Source organism: Impatiens glandulifera, chromosome 1, assembly GCF_907164915.1.
Source record: "Impatiens glandulifera chromosome 1, dImpGla2.1, whole genome shotgun sequence".
Classification (NCBI taxonomy): Eukaryota; Viridiplantae; Streptophyta; class Magnoliopsida; order Ericales; family Balsaminaceae; genus Impatiens; species Impatiens glandulifera.
Genome location: NC_061862.1, coordinates 110708332 through 110727760, shown reverse-complemented (window position 1 = coordinate 110727760; position 19429 = coordinate 110708332). Strand labels below are relative to the sequence as shown.

The window sequence follows — 19429 nt, the reverse complement described above, 5'->3', positions numbered from 1 at the left end:
ACCAGGCGTGTGTTCCATGGCCAAAATGGACACAACTAGGAGAGCTTGACATGTATCAGGGAGAATTCTATGTGAAAGTGTGTAATCGTTTACAAAAATGGAAAAATAGTTCAAGGACATCGAGTCGACTAATTGACTAGTAAAGTTATTTACATAAGAGAATGTTCAAATGATTACACCTAGCTATCCTATGTAGAATTCAATTGTTGAACCTTTCACCGGGTTGATCTTTAAATTCCATTAATGTGGGGTATTGTTGGAATTTTAAACTAATTCATAAATTTCATTAATGAATGAAAATGAGAATTTGGGTAAATAAAATCATATGAAATTCAAACAAAATTCAAACGTGAATTAAAGTAAAATTTGATCCAAATAATTAAATTATTACAATTAATTTGTTAATTGTTTAATTCATATTTAATGATTTAAAAAGAAATTAACAAATTGAATTAATTCAATGTTGTTAATTGTCATTGTAAACTTCGTGAAATTACTGTTATCAATTTATTAGCAATTAGAAAAAGTGATGTAACGTGTTTTTCTTAATGAAGAGGAAATAAAAATGAAAATGAAGAGACAATCAATATCAGCTGTTGGATAAAAAATTAATGGTTAATTTTATTATTTCAACAATATAAATAGCCCTTTATCTAATTCCCACAAATACATCATCTTATCATTTCTCACTCTAGAATTTCAAAAGTCCTCTCCTTATTTTGTGAGTGATCTTCGAAAAGGGATTTTTGACGACTCTACTGAGGAACTTTGATTTATAAATAAAACTCTGGCTATATAAATTTTTATTTATAAAATTTCAAACTTTCATAATAGTCCACCTTACAGGGTTCATCACCCTAAAGGGTACATAGGTTTTATCCTAATAGTTGTTATGAGTCAAATAGGTACATCACTCTAGACTATGTGAAGAATTACAAGACCGGAACTCTGTACTTCTACAAATTACGTGAAGACCGATCATACCGGTCTGTGACCAAAAGATGTTGCATGAGGAAAACCTAGGAATCCGGAATCAATTCCCCCCATTCGGCTTTGATACATTCGTCAGAATGCGACCTTAGCAACGGTGGAGAGAAATTCCCAACCATCCCTCAACCACACCTTAGCACACAAAACCCGGTTACTTTGCCCAAATTGTTGTTTGACATCCCCAAACAACAGAACCTCGACAAGTCAATATGTACGTGCTTATTTATTATACTTACATACATCTATAAATAGATATAATAAAAATCTCTAAGCATGTTTACTTTATCAAAATTAAACGAACTATTTTTCAAGTGATTATACAATCGTAGAATGACCCTAATAGAGAACGAAAATTTGTTCCTTTGGAGTCACCATTTCCACAAGATGAAATGGTACTACCGAGGCTATGGACTAAATGAAGCCCTTAAGTACACTCACTTTTGAATCCACCATAACTTTATGATGGAAATGCAGTAAAAATGGGGTCTAATACACAAGGCTTCATCATAGGAGATTGCCAAATCTGCCAAACTATTGAGGAGTTTAGACAAATCATGATAATTAATAATAAGAACATCCCAAGGCTCAACCCTTTCACGGAATCTATGTCTCTCAAATGCCTTATTCATGAGGAATTCGGTTATACTAAGACCATAGCGGACAAAATCCTGGCAAGAACATACTTGGACCTTCCACATTGGGTGAAGTTGGTCACTCAGGACGGAGAGATTCCACTGAATTTCAGTACCTCCCTACTCACAATGACGATCATGATGGACCACTTTCTCTTCACCCCATCAGGTAACCGCCCACCATCCTCAAAGATATTGGAAGTGGCTTACCACCTTAGGGAAGAAAACAAGGATCCTACTAGAATTATCCTAATTGAAACATTACTAGACCTAAGTGAATCATACTTCACCTATTATTTAAGCAAAAGAGGGGATCCCATTATTCTCTACATATGGCTCTTAGAAAAGCTGGAGTAGATACCTCCCCTGGTTCCCGATAGTGAGATGTGTGCCTCTATTTAATATCGACGCATTAGGAGTGCCACACTAGAAGCACTAATATATGACAATGATTTCATACGCAAGCTCCTACCATGGTATGAAATTAAGAAGATGGCCTATCTAATGGACGATTAACCCGTAATTATGCTTATGGGTCTTGAGTGAGTCACTTATTATTACAACAACGAGCTTTACAAACAATTTGGATGAGAATACATGCCAACCTATCGTGATTGTGTGGTTGCCATATACAGGCCTATTGACCACAATGCCTACGCAAGCTATCTATAGTTGTGGAATGATGCAATTAAGATGGGTATCCTAAAGGACATGAAAGATTATCTAGACCAGATTATGGAAGAATATCGACGTCGACAAAAAGAAGAAAGCGAATGTTCTGTCACCTTTACATGTTGTAGCAAGACTCGCTCCCCCTGAAAAAGTTTTAGCTTTACCGCTATTAGATAACCAAAGGAGGTAGAAAGAAGTAGTTATAGTTAATGAAACTAAAAAACCATGTAGCATGGAACCCCAAAATTTTGAACTATATAAAATCGGAGTTCTATAAAGCAAAATATATAAAATGCTTATGAGATGTTCATATTATAAGTCATATTATTTATATATATATATATTCTCTTAGTTTTACAATTGCAATATTTACCTCTTCTATATTCACAATCCGACAATCGCAATACGGCCCCACGAAGAATAGACCAAAAAATGGACGTTTCATGCACTAAGAAATGACCGAAGGAACTCCAAAAGTTGATACGGTCACTCCGACCGAGTTTACTGAAATGAAGACTACTTTTCAACAAGTGACAGAACAGTTGGCGGTATTAACAAATTTAATAACCAAGCATACTATTTCTATTCAAGATCAGTTATCCTTGTCATGACCACCACAACCATCTGTCCCACCAACCAGGTTTAATATTCTAACTCGCCAAAACATTAAAGAAACATCTATTTATGAAGAGTTTGAAGAAGATAATAATAGGTCGACTAGGACCCAGTCGAGAATTACTGAGATTCACCCCCAATGCCCAAGAGGACGTAAACCCTACTATTATTCCTTCTATAGAATACGAGGTACAAATGGCTCAGTTGAATGCTAACCAAACCAAGATTTAAGCTCATTTAAATTAATTAACCAAATGTAGTATTGATGAACACCATGATTGAAAAAATTCTATGAAGACTACTAAACGAGCACTCATCCCATTTGGTGTATAATTACCATCGTTATCAAAATACGCAGGCAAAAGTGACCATTTCTCTTTCTTCTAGATATATATAATGGCTATGAAACATTTACATCTGGGAGAACCCACAATCCTCTATCTATTTACATAGTACATAGATGATGTAGCCCTACGTTGGCATCACCAAAAGAATGTAGCATATATTCAAACTATCGATGAACTTGCATTAGCCGTTATAGAACGGTTCAGGATGCATCTTAGCTTAGAACGACCTGAGAAGAAGCTCAAGAACGTGAAACAAGGTGAGAATGAGAATTTTTTGGTTTTCATCGAAAGATGGGAAACTGTTGCTGAAGAAATCGATTTTTACCCAGCGAATAAAAACAAATTGAGATTATTTTGTATAATGTTAATGGCCGGTATTCTGTTAGATTTGTTGTCAAAACCTTCCAAAACATGAATAAACTTCTCAAGACTGGTAATAACCTTGATGAAGCATTTGAAAAGGAAAGGAAGAGGGATAAAACCGTGAAGGCACATGTTGCTCCTGCGTGACTGATAGAGATTAATCTCATGGTTATTATTGATAAACAATGTTACAATATATACTAGTCAAAAGACTCTTAATAAGGTAAACCACTAATCTAGGAATCTAAACAAGGTAACCCACTAATCGAGGAATCTAAACAAGGTAACAAGATATATACAATATACTAATACACCCCCGCAGTCGAAACGGGAGATTCTCGGACGCTGAGACTGTCTCTGAAATCTTCAAATAGTATGCGCGGAAGTCCTTTGGTGAATATGTCAGCGATTTGAAAACGAGAAGGCATATGAAGAATGCGAACTTTACCTCTATCTACTTTTTCCCTTACAAAGTGTATGTCCATTTCGATGTGTTTGGTACGTTGATGTTGGACCGGATTTTGGGAGAGATAAATCGCACTTATGTTGTCGCAGTAGACCAGTGTGGCTTTGTCCAATGAGATACGAAGTTCTAACAATAAATTGCGAAGCCAACAGGATTCGGAGACAACATTGGCAACTCCTCTATATTCAGCTTCAGCACTAGAACGAGAAAGTGTGGATTGCCGTTTTGACGACCAAGACAGAAGATTATCGCCTAGGAAGACGCAATAGCCAGATGTAGAGCGACGGGTATCTGGACATCCTCCCCAGTCTGCATCAGTATATGAAACGAGTGTAGACAGTGAGGATTTGTAAAGATGAAGGCCATAGTGCTTTGTACCCTGTAAGTATCGAATGATTCTGTGTAAGGCAGCCAAGTGAGCCTCTTTCGGATCATGCATGTGGAGGCAAATTTGCTGGACTGCATATGAAATATCAGGACGTGTGAAAGTAAGATACTGTAGTGCTCCGGCTAAACTTCTGTAATGAGTGGGGTCAGAGACTGGTGGACTAGTTGATTTTCCAAGTTTGCCATTTGTATCGACCGGCGTTTGTGTTGATTTGCAAGTAGACATTCCAGCACGATCAATAATTTCTTCAGCATATTTCTTCTGACTAAGACAAAGTCCATCCTTAGTATACGATACAGCAACTCCCAAGAAATAGCTTAATTTACCTAAATCCTTCATAGCAAATTCTGCGCCTAAGCTTTTCATGAGAGTCTGACGTAACTGATCAGACGAAGCCGTAATGATAATGTCATCAACATACAAGAGTAGATAGGCAATTTCGGACCCATGTTGATAGATAAAAAGCGAATGATCAGTCGTGCTGTGTGTAAAACCGATTGTAGAGACAAAATCTGCAAACCTTTGATACCAAGCACGAGGAGCTTGTTTTAAGCCGTATAAAGATTTGCGCAATAAACAAACATGGTCGGGAAAGATTTTGTCTCTAAAACCGAAAGGCTGATGCATGTAAACTGTTTCGTTGAGATTACCATGTAAAAATGCATTCTTGACGTCCATTTGGTGAATGGACCAAGACTTCGATAAAGCAATGCTCAGAACAGTTCGTATGGTGGCTGGTTTGACAACAGGACTAAAGGTTTCTTCACAATTGATTCCAATCTGCTGAGACCTGCCATCACCAACAAGACGGGCTTTATGCCTCTCAAAAGAGCCGTCAGAGTTAGTTTTATGCTTAAAAATCCACATGCATCGTATAATATCAACACCCTGAGGACGCGGAACCAAGTCCCAAGTCTTATTACTAATTAAAGCGTTAAACTCATCGTCCATGGCGGCTTTCCAATTCGGGTCTGATAAAGCTAACTTTGGGTTTTTGGGAATAGGCGATGGAGATGTGAGTGTGTTTAGATTGAAAATGCGTTTTGGACAGACAATCCCATCCATTGCGCGGGTTCGTATTGTCCGTGTTGGATTGATGATGGTTGGTGAATGATTTGGACGGTTTGGTCTTGTGGACGGGCTGGTCGTGTTTGGGTTTGGGCCTGGTGAAGTGGTGATGGGTGATGGTGGGTTTGGTGGAGTGTGTTGAGTTGATAATGGGCTCGGTAATGGAGTGTTGTTTGGTGGGGAAATGGACTCGGTGATGGGCGGGGTTTGGATGTGTATTGGGATGGTTATTGGTTCGGATTGAGATGGGTGAGTTGAGTTTGGGTTTTGGACAAGAGAAAAGGGAAATTTTGTTTCGTCAAAAATGACGTGACGAGAGATGATAAATCTTTTTGAGGCTGGGTCGTAGCATTTGTAGCCGCGATGATTAGAGGGGTATCCTAAAAAGACACAAGGGGTAGAGCGTTTATGAAGTTTGTGAATAGTGGTTGGAGGAAGAAGAGGATAGCAAAGACAACCGAAAATTTTTAGGTGAGAGTAAGAAGGAGTTCGGTTATATAGAAGTTGAGTGGGTGAGAAATTTCGAATTTGTTTATTTGGAAGAATATTTAGGAGATAAGTGGTCATTTCGAGGGCGTGATGCCAAAAATTTAACGGGAGAGAAGCATGAGTAAGCAATGTTCGAATCATGTTATTTATGGTGCGTATTTTTCTTTCTGCTTTACCATTTTGAGGAGAAGTATAGGGGCAAGAGAGGCGAAATTGTAGACCATTTTTGTCACAAAATGTACGAAATTGACTGTTGTTATATTCAGTTCCGTTGTCACATTGGATTGTTTTAATGGGCTTTTGAAATTGTGTTTGAATTTGATTTTGAAGTGTAGAGAAGACGGAGAATACTTGGGATTTGTTTCCAATTGGAAAAGTCCAAAGGAAATTTGTGTAATCATCAAGAAACAGAATATAGTATTTATGTCCATTTGTACTTAGCACAGGCGACGTCCACAAATCACTATGAATAATATCGAATGGGGAAGTAGTATAAGAGACAGAATTGGTAAATGGTAACTTAACTTGTTTACCAAAGATGCAAGACTCACAGAGTTTAGACCCTAAAACGGGCTTACAAGAAATAGAATTTGATTTATTGAGAGAATGCAAAATATCGACACCGGGGTGTCCTAATCTATTATGCCATAAATTTGACGAAATTGCAGTAAACGAAGAATTAGTTGGGGGTTTTTGGCTTTGGCTCGACAGAGAGAGTGGGTAGAGATCCCCCGAGCTATTGTTCCTCATGATAACCTTCCCCGTCTGGAAATCCTTTACAGAAAAACCAAGTGAGTCAAATTCTACAGAGACGTTGTTATCACGAGTAAACCGACGAATAGATATAAGATTTTTAATGAGTTTGGGAGCATGTAGAACATTGTTCAGAAGTAAGGGTGGTAAGGGTGGTTTTAAGTTAGTTTTACCAATACCGCGAATCGGGATTTCCTGTCCACTCCCAACAATGATATTTTTAACACAATTTAAATTAGAATAAGGCGAGAGACTACCTGAGTTGGGTGTCATGTGTGAAGTTGCTCCCGAATCCATGTACCAAGTATCGTCAGGCGGAGTAAGGGATAAAGTGTGCATCGCCTGATTGATATCGGTTGCAACGTAACTTTGGGGCTGCTGCTGGCTCGTCTCAGCCATGTAGGCCTGCTGTGGCCGAGAACCGAGTACGCCTGCTCCTGCTGTCCGAGTGTGTTGCTGCTGATAGCCAGAACCGCGCCAGGAGGCGCCTTGTTGCTGTTGACCAGATGCGTGCCAGGGGGCGCTTTGCTGCTGCGGCCAGATCTGTTGTGTCGGGTAGGGACAAGGGGGTGCTGTCCAGCCCGCAGGCGCCCACTGTGCCCATTGCTGTTGGCCAGGAGGTGCCCAGAATTGCTGCTGCTGGTGGTATGTGCGGCTGGTGTTGCGACCGCGTCCTCTGCCGCGCTGGCTGCGTCCTCGGCCCTGGCCGGCCTGTTCCTGCGCGCTAGAGGTGCCCTGCTGCTGCTGCTGGCCGGTAGCACGGGCTGATTGGCTAGAGTTGTTTCCGCGGCCTTGGCTACGATCGTCCGAGGCAATAAAAGAGGTGTTTGTGTGGACGAATTCATCCTTCCTTGTTTCAACAAGGAGCAAATCAGATCTAGCATCGTAGAAAGATGGGAGAGGCTTCTTTTGACCTATTATGGTGGCGATTGTTTCGTAGTTTTCATTCAAACCCCCAAGTAGACGCAACACCAGTCGATTTTCAGAAACGGGGCAATCAACATTAGCAAGTTGATCCGCAATCATCTTCAATTCAGTGCAATAAGCACTCATGTTTGGGAAATCATTGAGACGAATTTGAGAAAACCTATTTTCAAGATACATAGCGCGAGAACCTGTGTTATCTTGAAATATATTCGCTAAACGTTCCCAAGCCTGAGCAGCCGTCATACCAGGTTTTTGGATCGTGTTTAGTAGATCCTTGGATATTGTTCCAAATATCCATTGCTTGACAAGGGCGTCAAGGCGTTTCCACAGAAGAGAGTCGGTCTCGGAAGATGTTGAAGGTGTTTCGGAGGCGTTGGGAGTTTTTGGTTTGAGATGTTCGTAAACATTGTGAATCAAGCAGTGGTTTTCGAGAAGGTCTGCCCAAGAGAGATATTCCTCGCTACCCATCTCTAGGGTGATAGGAATTATGGAGCGGAGATTGTTAACAGAGAAAGCAGAGTGGTATTGAGAAACAGACATGGTGGTGGGCGTCTGACTTTGATTGGAGGAGGAGTCTGAATTAGTAGGTGGGACAGACATTAGAAGTTTGTGCGTGAGGCAGCAAGGTGGGAGGAAGAGAAAAAAAAATTCGATTGATGATCTTGAGAGGATCTTTATTCTGATACCATGATAGAGATTAATCCCATGGTTATTATTGATAAACAATGTTACAATATATACTAGTCAAAAGACTCTTAATAAGGTAAACCACTAATCTAGGAATCTAAACAAGGTAACCCACTAATCGAGGAATCTAAACAAGGTAACAAGATATATACAATATACTAATAGTGACCTCAAAAAAAGGACAAAACAAAGTTCATCAGGTTACAACTGCCTAACAAGCTCTGACCTTTCCTAAGCCAAGTCCAAGAAAACATGTATCGATTCAAAAAAATGCCCCGATGTCATCTAAACCATCAATACCAAAGGCCCCGAGACCTCCCAAAACTTTTGATGATTTGGGTATGACCCTAAGTCAAGTTTGTACTTTCCTCTAAAAAATAAATCTAATCAAGCTCTTAACTCAAAGAGAAGGTAAGGAGTTCCTCAAAAAATTTGAAAATGCATGGTGTGCATATCATTTGATGAAAGGTCACTCTACTGATAACTTTAGTGCCCTTAAGCACTAGTGCCAAGACCTGATTGATTAGGGCATTTGTACCATCTTCCCTATTTTATATCCCTAAAAATAATATAAAATAATAATATCCCTATTTTAGAGAATCAAAATATAAATTATTTTACATCAGCTTCCTTATCTTTATCCATATATCATTTAAATATTCATTAAAACAACCAACTTTTCAACCACATCAACCACTTAATTACTTATTCATATATATTTAAATATTAATGAAAGAGAAAATATATTATTTTATTATTTAGGTATGCTACAGTAATCCCTAAATATAAAGATTCACTATTCATCATCCCTAAAAAATTATAAGGATAGGGAATTTGATAAAGAATTTTTTTACAACTTTTATATTATTTATCTTCATAATAGAGATAGAACACATTTTAAGGATTCTGCTACAAATGCCCTTAGAAGATCATCCCTAAACCCGAGATCACGAAGAATCCGTTATTAATCACTAGGTGAATATGATCTCAATGGATGAACCTATTGGAAATCTTGAAGTTAATATGGTCAAGCCATGGCCTAAAAAGGAGGATCGAATAGTTCCACTCCGTCAGTAGTATCTCGAAATTGGTGGATCCCTGATAATCCCAACACGAATTCTTCAAGAAATGTACGAAATGAAGTCTTAGAAACCCGAAGTAGATCTAACTTCTAACCCAATTTTTTGAAAAAACCCCCTACAAATACGGCTAATCTTCCTGGATCATCTAATGGACTAAGAAAGGAAAATGAGCCAACGCTCAAAATCCGATCAATAGTCTTCTTACTCAACTAAAGAAGACGAATACCAATATTTTTATTTGGGAAATCCTGATGTATTCTATAGAACACAAGAAGACCATGCTAAATGAGCTAAGCAAGGCTAGTATACCAGCTAACACAACCCCTATAGAGTTAGTTGGAATTATTTTAGAAACTTCGTAAACCAACATGATACGATTCAAGGATAAAGATTTACATGCTCCTAACGAAACCCATGTTAAGACACTCTACATTCTTGTGAAAATGTCCAATAAAATTATTTTCATTACTCTAATCGGCAATAGTTCAGCATTAAACATATGTCCTTGAAAAATGATCAGAAATTTCAGTGGGATGAAAATTTTCAACAAGCATTTGACAAAATCAATGACTATCTATAATCACCACCGATCCTTATGCCACCATTGCTCGACGTTCCCTTAATTCTCTACCTCGTAATAACAGATTCAACTATGGGTAGCCTATTGGATCAAGAAAATGAGAATAGACTCGAGATCGTCGTTTACTATCTAAGCAAGAGAATGACCAGATATGAATTAAACTATTCGTCACTTGAAAAAGTATGTTGGGCACTTGCATGGGTCACCAAAAGGTTGAGGCATTATATGCAAGCCCACCCTATCAAGTTGGTATCTAGGTTGGATCCAATCCATTATTTATTTCAATGAACGCTGCTAACGCCAAAACTCGCTAAATGGATGATGATAATTTCTGAATACAATATTACATACCTTGAAGGATCTTTATCAATGATAAATGTATATTAAAATCTTTTTTTAATTGGATCTTTACTGTTGATAAATTTTATATTGAAAGGGTTATTGAATGTAGTTGTCATGTGATCTCAGAAATAAACTTGTTTCTTCATTATTGTCAATCACTTGCATCTGTGGAATTATGTGGAATTATCTGTTGGATTATTTGAAGCATCTCTTTGCCAGAAATATCATTTTGGATTAGGTTATATCGGTCTGTGTGAAAATGTGGTTTCACATTATCTTCTGTTGGATTGCTTAATTTATTAGATTGATTGAAAATTTTATCATAATAATTTTAGTTAAAATCTAGATGGGAAATGTCTATGTGGGAGAATTAGTAATATATTTAAAGATTTCATGGCTTGTAAGATGATAATCTCGCTTAATGGTCTAGTCTTTCCCATTTGGACCATTATGTTGTTATTTTTATTGTGTGCTATTTGGGGTAGTGTTTCTGCTTTGGGATCATTTTTTTGTTTCCCTGAGTTGTTCTATAATGCTAGGATATTCATAATGCTAGGATATTATCGAATCGTAGATTTAAAGAATGTATTGTGTTTGAAGAACAACTTTGTCATTAACTAGTTCAACATGAGTGGACTCTAACACTTTAATTATTTCTTATTGTTCTATATACTCTACCATACATTTATTAACTTCTTCTTTTTTGAAGTGCTTTATTAATACAATTTATATTTTGTAATTTGTATATGGTGGAGATTTAGTGAAGCTCCTACTATGGTCTATGACGATAAATTCGAAAGGCTTATTTCTCAAAACATTCGTAGTTTCCGCCTGAGTGAGCTTTTGCCTTGGCGAGGCTTGAGAGCATGTGCTGCTTAATTTTCTTGGATGTCCGAGACTTTTTAGCTTATGTATTATCATTTTCTTTATTTTTTTCAACGGATCTTCGCAAATTTATGGTTAAAGGATTGCATTTGTTTTTGTTATAATGCAAGTTAGAAAATACATATATTATTTTTAATTTTATTCTTAACTATTTCAAGTTTAAGGACAGCTCAACACGCGATCCGACCCAAGTATCAATTACTTTCGCGCGCGCGCGCGCGCGCACACACACATATATATATATACATATATACATTATATATATATATATATATATATATATATATCCAATTAACTACAACTCTCGACCCAACAAACCAAACAAATTCAAATTAAGCATTATATATATATATATTAGTTAGTTAAAAAGTTGAATTTATAATGTTAAGAATGTCGCACGTTTATTAAATTTGGTGTTGAATTTAAAATATAAAGTCTTATATATATATAATGATGCTTAATTTTTAAAGTGTCTGAATTGCCGGGTCGAGAGTTGTGGTTAATTTGAATATATATGTGAGAGTAAATGGATACTTGGGTCGAATTGTGGGTTGACCAGCCCATAAGTTTAAAGCGGTTAAAAATAAAATTAAAAATGTTATTTGTATGTTTTGAACTTGCAACCTAACAAAACAAGTACAACCTCTTAACCAACTAAGCTAACAACACTTTATATTTTAGATTCAATACCAAATTTTATGAACGCGAGATATTTTAACAATAAAAGTTCAAATTTTTAACTAACTAATATATATATATATATATATATATATAATGATGATTAATTTTTAAAGTGTCCGGATTGCCGAGTCGAGAGCTGTGGTTAATTTGGATATATATGTGAGAGTAAATGGATACTTGGGTCGGATTGTGGGTTGACTCGCCCATAAATTTAAAGCGGTTAAAAATAAAATTAAAAATACTATTTGTATGTTTCAAACTTGCAACCTAACAAAACAAGTACAGCCTCTTAACCAATTAGGCTAACAACACTTTATATTTTAGATTCAACATCAAATTTGATGAACGCGAGACATTTTAACAATAAAAGTTCAAATTTTTGACTAACTAATATATATATATATATAATGATGCTTAATTTTTAAAGTGTCCGGATTGCCGAGTCGAGAGCTGTGGTTAATTTGGATATATATGTGAGAGTAAATGGATACTTATGTCGGATTGTGGGTTGACCCGCCCATAAATTTAAAGCAGTTAAAAATAAAATTAAAAATGATATTTGTATGTTTCGAATTTGCAACCTAACAAAACAAGTACAACCCTTTAACCAAGTGTGATTGAGATGTGGTTTGCCGAGGGATAATAGATCGATATCAATTGAAAGTGGTTAAACAAATATGAATCAAATATTTGATTGACCAAAATGTGAGGTCACGATACTAATTATTAAAAAATATGAATCAAATATTTGATTGACAAAGTAAAAGTGTAAAGTCACGTGATTAGAGATTCATTCGGAAAAATATGTGATGAAACATGTGAGAAAATAAGTTATTTTACCGAAATGAATAAAATGTGAAATGAAAACGTTCTATTTTTTATTTTAATATATTATTCGTGATTTATTAAGAATTTTACATATTGAATATTTATTATTATAATTTTTTTAATTTATTTTGTTTTTATTTTTATCCGTGTGCATCGTACGGAAATTTTTCTAGTTAGCTTAGTTAGTTAAAAGGTTGCACTTGAGGATGATAATTTAAACCTTATTTCATTAAACGGTTTAAGTTTTACCCTCAAATAATAATTTGGCCAAAAAATATTAATTTGTGTGAGTTTTAAATAATTATTTAAAAAAATTATATTCAACATTTTATTAAAAAATAATATGAATCATTGTATAAAAATTATCTATAACAAATTAAACAAAAATCACAGTATCATCTAAATTATAAGGAAAAAAGTCAATTGAGACGTATGTACTTCAACAACTAACTCAATTAGACGTATGAACAAATAAAAGATCATTTAAACATACATTATAAAAAATATGTTTATTTAGCCTTTAATAATAAACATAGTTAATTTTTATTTTTTTTAATTATATATTTTTTAATTAAATATTAATAAATTTTCTCTCTCCTTCTTTTCATTAATTAATCAACTATCTTCTCTACTTTTATCTTTTTTATAAATTTTTTATTATTCTTATATGAGTATTTATTATTAATTATCTTAATTTTATCTTTTTTGTCTTTTTCTATTTCTTGTCCTTATATATACGAGCATTCATGGATATTGATTATTTTAAAATTGTTTGGTTTCAATGGTTGAATATAATAGTGACTCATCTTTTTAACAACAAAAACCCTTCAACAAAAAAATTAATAATTAAGAATTGGATAATAATAACAACTCATTCATCAAACAACAAAAGAGTAATAATCAAATATAGACAAAAACAATATTTCTTACTATTATAAGTCATGAATAAAAAATAAAATAAAATATTATTAGTTTCATTTTTGTTCATATTAAATTAAGTAAGAAAGAAACCCTTCACAAAAATATTACAGAGAAATAAAAATAGATAAAAATTGAAGATGAAATAAAAAAAGAAAAACTAATATATAAATAATAATAAAAATTATGAATGAGATAAAATTAGAGGGAAATTTGACGAAATGACCCTAATGACTCCCTTTTTTGGAAATGACCAAGGCCTGATAAAGTTTGCAAGAATGACCTTTTTGGTTTATCTAAAGACGAAAATACCCCTTCGCGTCACACGACGCGTTCTATCGCGTGATGTGACAAAAATGTCCTGAAATCCCTTATTATTTATTATATTTCCCCATTTTTTCATTTCTTTCTTCCGCTCTTCTTCCCTGTTCTCTCTTCTCGGTCTTCTCCTCCTTTACTGTGAATATTCCGTCGAAAAGTTTTCTTTTAGTTCAAAATGATCAATATGTAGAATTAAAATAGGCGATTGCTGAGATTCGTGCGGGAACATGCACTTTGAATTTTAAAGAAAAAGTTCTAAAACGTATTTATTCTGAATCCGAAGGAGAAATACATTAGAGTACCAGTGTTTATCATGCACCTGAATTTACATATGGTAATATTCATCTCTTAAAAAAAAACGAGTCATTTATGGATATTATCAAGAAGGTCGTGCAGATCTAGTTTAACACCCTTTTTGCTCCACAAGGATCAAGTTAAAACAAACATGCATTCTCTTTCTGTCAAGAAAAGAGATATTTCTAATCTATTGGTGACTAATGATCAAGTGAAACTAAAATTATTTAGTTCGAATTTGTCTAGGTAAATAAACCCTAAAAGACGAACACAACACGACAGACCCAATGACTGACAAAATGACACACAACGACTTGTACGTGAGGAAGGCAAAGATGCTCATCACTACTACCTCATCACTACTACCAACGGCGGAGCCACGTTGCGGGCTGCGTTGGGCTATAGCCCAGTGTAAATGTTTATAATATTATATATATATATAAATATTTTTATCATACCTGACCTCATTTGTTTGTAAACTAATTTTATTAAAATAAATTTTATTCATATTTATTTAAATAAGTTAAAGTATAAAGAATTGTATATAATATAATATAATACTATTATTTATTTTAAAAGTATATTTATATAATAATTATATATTATTATTTATTTTAAACATTTATATAATAATTATATATTATTTTTTATTAATTTTAATATAATTAGTAATACAAATTACTTAAAAGAGTAAAATATAAATATTAAAATAATAATTTATATAAATATAATGGTAAAATAATATTTTTTATATTTTTTAATTTTAAATTATTTAAATAAAAAATATAAACTAATATTAATAAACAAGTTAAAATAGTTATATTGATTTGTTTTGGTATTTAAATAAATAATTTGATATATTATATATTATTCTAAACGATTTATATACATTAATATTTATAATCTCGAACATATAATTTGATTATATGTCTTTACCACAATTTTGTATTTTTGTTCTTATTTATATTTTTTGTTTTCCTTTTCTTACATTCTTATAAAATTAGGCTAAAATCCATTAAATTACTAATTTTTGTTTTCTTTTTCTAACATTCTTACAAAATTAGGCTAAAATCCATTAAATTACACTTTTATATTTATGTTTATTTATACAGTTAGTTTTTTATTATTTAAAACCTAATTAATTTAACTGCTCACATTTTCTTAACATATATTTTTTTAAAATCGAATATTCTTATATTTTATTAGGTTTCATATATTTATTTTATTTTAGTAAGGGTATTTTGGGAGTTGTTTGATTAATATGTTCACCTACGGGTATTAGTATAACTAGGAAGATACTCATGCGATGCATACGGATAAAAATATATTGTTACAACGTCCCGTACTCATCAAATTTGGTGTTTAATTTAAAATATAAAATGTTATTAGCCTAGTTGGTTAAAAAGATATATTTGTTTTTGTTAGATTGCGAGTTCGAAACATACTTATAGCATTTTTAATTTTATTTTTAACCGTTTTCAATTTATGGGCGGGTCAACCCAGAATTCGACCCAAATATCCATTTACTCTCACATATATATTCAAATTAACCACAGCTCTCGACCCGGCAATCCGGACATTTTCAAAATTAAGCATCATTATTTATATTTATATATATATATATATATATATAATTAAGCATCATTATATATATAGATATATATAGATAGATACTTATAACTTTTTCAGCCCAGCGAATTTTTTTTTCCTGGATTCGCCCTTGACTACTACTGCCTCGACTCTACTCATCCAGATATGGGAAACATGTTATAAAGAGCAAGTGTTCACCCGATACATGATAAAATTACATTATGGACCAAGACTTCGTCGAATGAGGCTTCTCAAGTACTTGCTCCCATTTACACTTGTATGTTGATTTAGAACGAAGATGCCAATTTAGAACGAAACCCATCAACCTCCATTTCTTGGAACCATCACACGATCGCGACACGTTGGAATTGCTTAGGATTTCGGTGGTATGATCTTTGCCCTGGTTTATGTATTGTTGGAATCTCATGTATTGAAAATTCTTCTCAAATTCATGGGTTTGTTTTAGAATTCTCAGATTTCTCTTAAATTGTTGTGAAAATTGTACGACGGGTGGACATATTAATCCATCAGTGACATTTGGGTTGTTCTTGGCTAGGAAACTTTCTTTGACTAGGGAAGTGTTCTATATAGTGATGCAAACCCTTGGAGCAATATGTGGAGCTGAAGTGGTTAATGATTTTCAGCCAAATCTGTATGAAACTTTGTGTGGTGGTGCTAAATGCTAATGTATAAAATCCTAGTTATACTAAGGTTTAGGGACTTGGGGCTAAGATTATTGTAACTTTTGTACTGGTTTATACTGTCTTTTCAACCACTGATACAAAGAGAAGTGCTAGAGACTCCCATGTTCCTGTAAGAAATTAATGGCTAAGTTTGCATTAGAAAATTCATCTTCAAATAATTTTGGATTTGAGTTATGAATTGCGTTTTTGTAGATTTTGGCTCCACTTCCAATTGGGTTTGCAGTGTTCTTGGTTCATTTGGCTATAATTTCTATTACTGGAACAGGTATTAACCAGCAAGAAGTCTTGGAGCTGCAATCATCTACAACAAGGACCATGCTTGGAATGATCATGTAAGTGTTTGGGAGACAAATCAGATTTAGTTAAATGATTTATTTTGAACATTTTAAGTTGATTTTTGTTTGAAAATTTTGATTCTTAGTGAATTTTCTGGGTTGGACCATTTATTGAAGCTGCTTTGGCGGCTACATATCTAGTCATCAGAGTTATTCCTTTCAAGTCTAGGCTTAATTTGGTTCTACTTTAAGTTATTCATCCGGCATTTTCTCTTTAAATTATGTTTGTTTTCTGTTGTCTTTAATTATTATTATAAAAGATTTGTGTTTCTTAATTGAGGATGTTGTTTGTGTATAAATTGATCACTTAATTGTGTATTTGGAGTGTCACAATTATCAAGGATTATTTCAAGCGCTCTCTCTCCATTTTTTTAATAATAATAATCTCGTAGTGTTTCGGTTGCGATTAAATTATTGAAGTATGTTTGAAAATATTAAATCAAAATCAACATCGGTTTGTAATAAAATAAAAAATTTAAAATTTTAAAGTTTGATTCACCACTAAATCACTAAATCGAGCAATTGCATTCTAGACATTTCACAAACCATTGGTCTTGGTTTGGTTGGTCATTTTATAAACGGTCTGTTATTCGATTCGTCTAGTTTTATTAAAACATTTAAGTCGCAAAGATTAATGCCAAAAAAAGAAGAAGAAAGAACATGGAAACTAATTTTCATGTTATTTTCTATGTGATATTTTATAAAAATAAGAAATGATACAAGCAATGTACAGATATAAGAGTACTACAGATAAAATCTAGATGAAAATGATATATTCATCTGATTAGCTTTTGATCAAATGTTTGTAACAATTGAACCAAATGCTCAAATGGGTGATTCATAAAAAAACAAAAACATCATTATTCGATGTTAGATAAGACTAGATGATGATACTCAAGGATCGACTTTTCCAACAACTGCATCATTGTCGGAATAATATTCATCTTCACTCGGCTCAACCTCATCGCTTGAACTCTCCGTCGGTGCAACACCATCATATTCTGGATTTTGCAAATCGTGAAAAAAAAAAGTCTAACAAGCAAAACCAATTTGTTACCAATCAATACAAGATATAAAATATGATTCAGATTACAGGCTTCTTTTCATTTAAGTTTTTTTTCAATCAAAAACCAAATCCTATAATAACCCTAAACAAATCATGTGTTTTTTCTTCTCATTCAATTCATGTTACAAAATGAAAATTAAGGATTGAATGTTAAATAGTGAACTTTAAGTGGTGAATCAGTTAAAAACATAAGTATTGAATAAACCAAATGAAAGTATCTAAATTTTAAGTATTAGTTAGCTGATTTGATAAAATATAGAACTACTGTCATGAAAGTATTTCAAGACTATCTTATCCTTAATGTCGTAACTTGATTCATTTTAAAGGTTAAAGTTTTTCCAGGATGCTCTTGCTATATTATAGAGTTAAGTCATGAAACAAATCTAAGCAATTAAATGGTATAAGTAAAAGCCATCCAATGAACTTAATTCAAATAGCAAATGTAGTATACTTCAGTGGTTAGATTATCAGCTTCCTAAGCATAATGTTTTTGGTTCAACAATTAGCAAATTCCAGACAAAAACAAACACTTAATTAAAATAAGCCCTTAATCATTTAGATTTAAGTGATATGTTCTATCAAATACCCTCATAAATAAGAATGACAATTTGAAACTGGTCTTTAATCGCATTAAATTTCAGCTCACACCGCCCCGCGCAAACCGAATCGAATTGCCTCGTTTGAGACGGTTTTTCCCCAAAATCGAACGGAAATGGGCCAGAAATGGTATTTGTGTCCCCCGCTCCGATCTTACTTCGATTATGCCCCGAACACTATAAACATAATTAAATATATTTATTCATTATATTTTATAAGAGTTGTAAGTTTATTTCTTTATAATAATATAAAATTTCAATATATTACAATATATATTATATTAAAAAATCCGTTTATATAATTTTATTGTATAATTTTTTTTATTTTTTAAATATTTTATTAACGGTGCACCACGGGGATTCTCCGAAACCGAACGGGACGGGGATGTTATTAAAAAAATCTCTAAAATAAAAACGGGGCGGGTATGGTAAATGCATTTCCCGCCCTGAACCACCCCATTGTCATCCATACTCATAAAGCCATGTCCCCAACAGATTTAGCATTCACATGTATTTGAAATTTTGGTTAGGAATACGAGATTTTGAATTCTACGATTTTTATATGGATAAACAAACTCTATCAAACCAATCACAAATAAGTAGTGTTGTAAAATGCATATAAACAAGGATGTTGGAAAACATAATCACCTTTCACCATTTGATCATATGAAGCTCAATCACGCATCATTAGTGACACGGCCGCGTGATGGTTCCAAGAAATGGAGGTCGATGAGTTTCGTACTAAATTGCCAGCTTCGGTCCATTCGGTGGTGGCCAGAGAGACTCTATTGTCTGCACAGATGTTTCATT

The 19429-nt window shown here is 33.8% G+C and overlaps 1 pseudogene; it reads left to right on the top strand.

Moving 5' to 3' along the window:
- Window positions 1-1595: 1595 nt before the first annotated feature.
- LOC124940347 lies at window positions 1596-17148 on the top strand (annotated as a pseudogene).
- The last annotated feature ends 2281 nt before the right edge of the window (window positions 17149-19429 follow it).